The sequence below is a fragment of the Arachis ipaensis genome, chromosome B01 (genome assembly GCF_000816755.2).
Source record: "Arachis ipaensis cultivar K30076 chromosome B01, Araip1.1, whole genome shotgun sequence".
In the NCBI taxonomy this organism is placed as follows: domain Eukaryota; kingdom Viridiplantae; phylum Streptophyta; class Magnoliopsida; order Fabales; family Fabaceae; genus Arachis; species Arachis ipaensis.
Genome location: NC_029785.2, coordinates 120,207,687 through 120,209,582, shown reverse-complemented (window position 1 = coordinate 120,209,582; position 1,896 = coordinate 120,207,687).

The following is a 1,896-nucleotide window of genomic DNA, read 5'->3' as shown; positions in this document are numbered from 1 at the left end:
TAAAGGGAAAAAGGGGAAGGGGTTATGCGAAGGGAGAAGGGGGGAGGGGGGAGGGGGTTCGGGAAGAAGAGAGGGAAGGGTCCTCGCCGCCGCCACCGCTGCTCTTCTCTGCTTCTGCTTCCATCATTCTTCTTCTTCTTCTTTCATTCTGCTTCTATTATATTTGTTGATTTTTTATTATTGTTGTTTCTGGTTGATTCTGATTCTGATTGATTATATTGTTTCATTGTTATTGTTGTTCTTCTTCTATTTCTACTTGATTCCATTGTTGAATTATTGGTGATTTATTGTTGTTGTTGTCCTGTTGCTGCTTCTGTTTGATTAATTGTTGTTGTTGCTTTTGGATCTGTTTCTGCTTATGCTTCTGCTGGTGCTTCTGCATAATTTTGGAAAAGAAGGGGAAGAAGAGGGCAGGGAGGTGCTTCTGCTGGTGCTTTTGCATAATTTTGGGGAAGAAGGGGAAGAAGAGGGGAGGGAGGGGTATTTTCGTCCGAGGGACGATTTTAAAACAAACTGAAACTTTGGAGACTATTTTGTAGCAAATAAAAGTTAGGGACGATTCCGATTTTCGACATCTGCGTTGGAGACCAAAATCGAACTTAACCCTAAATATTTTGAAATTATGGTCTATTTTTTATTCTGATAGCATAGATTATATATGGCACGAAATATTTATAAAATCAAATTATTTTTACAACAAAAATTGTAGGTTGGCAAAAGTCTCTAACTAAGAAGACCAAGATATCTGTAGATAAAAAATCAAATAATAAGACTTTTAGTTATTATTTTTATATGAAAAAGTCTAATTTTATTTAAAATGGTGGAGTGCATCTGGTTTTATATGCGACAAAAAAGTACCTTTAAAACTTAAAGGTAAATTCTATCGCACCGCTATAAGACCGGCTATGCTTTATGGTACGGAGTGTTGGGCGGCTAAAGAGAGCACGAACATAAGCTGAGTGTGGCAGAGATGAAGATGTTGAGATGAATGAGTGGTCATACGCGATTGGATAAAATAAGGAACGAATATATATGGGAGAGAGTTGGGGTAGCTCCCATTGTGGAAAAGATGGTTGAATCGCGTCTCATGCGGTTTGGACATGTGAGAAGAAGACCGATAGAACATCCAGTCAGGAGGGTGGATGAGATGGAAGATGGACAAGGGGCGAAAGGCAGAGGAAGACCTAAGAAGACCATCTATGAGATGGTCAAACGAGATCTACATGTAAACGGTCTCTCTGTAGACATGATACATGACAGAGCATAATGGCGTCGTTTGATTCATGTAGTCGACCCCACTTAGTGGGACAAGGCTTTGTTGTTGTTGTTGTTGTTGTTGTTGTTGTTGTTATATATGATACATAATATAGGTATATTTTAATTTTAATTTTAATATTTCAATTTTAATTTTAATGCAATTAAAGAATGACATGTTACACATTTTAATAGTCAAATTAGTAATTAATCATTGATATTGATAACGATATATAAAACAGATAAAGTGGTTGAAGGAATGAGAGAAATAGAGAAAGGAAGAGGGAGGATGGGAGAACTCTTTAATTTTGGAAGGAAAGATTTGATTTCAATTGTAATGAGGGAGTGATATCTGACATGGTTGTAAAATTAGTAAAGAGGAGAAAAGAACTCTTTAGTTTTAGAAGGAAGGAAATATTTAATTTCAATTACAATGAAAGAGTGACATGTGGTACATTTTGGTTGTAAAATTAGTAAGGAAGAGAGAAAAATTCCTTAATTTTGGAGGAAAAATTTTGATTCTAATTGCAATAAAAAAAATGACATGTGGTACATGTTGGTTGTAAAATTAGAGATATATAATAGATTTAAAAAGAATGCTAAAAAATCATCAAAATTTATTATTTTTGACCATCAATTAAT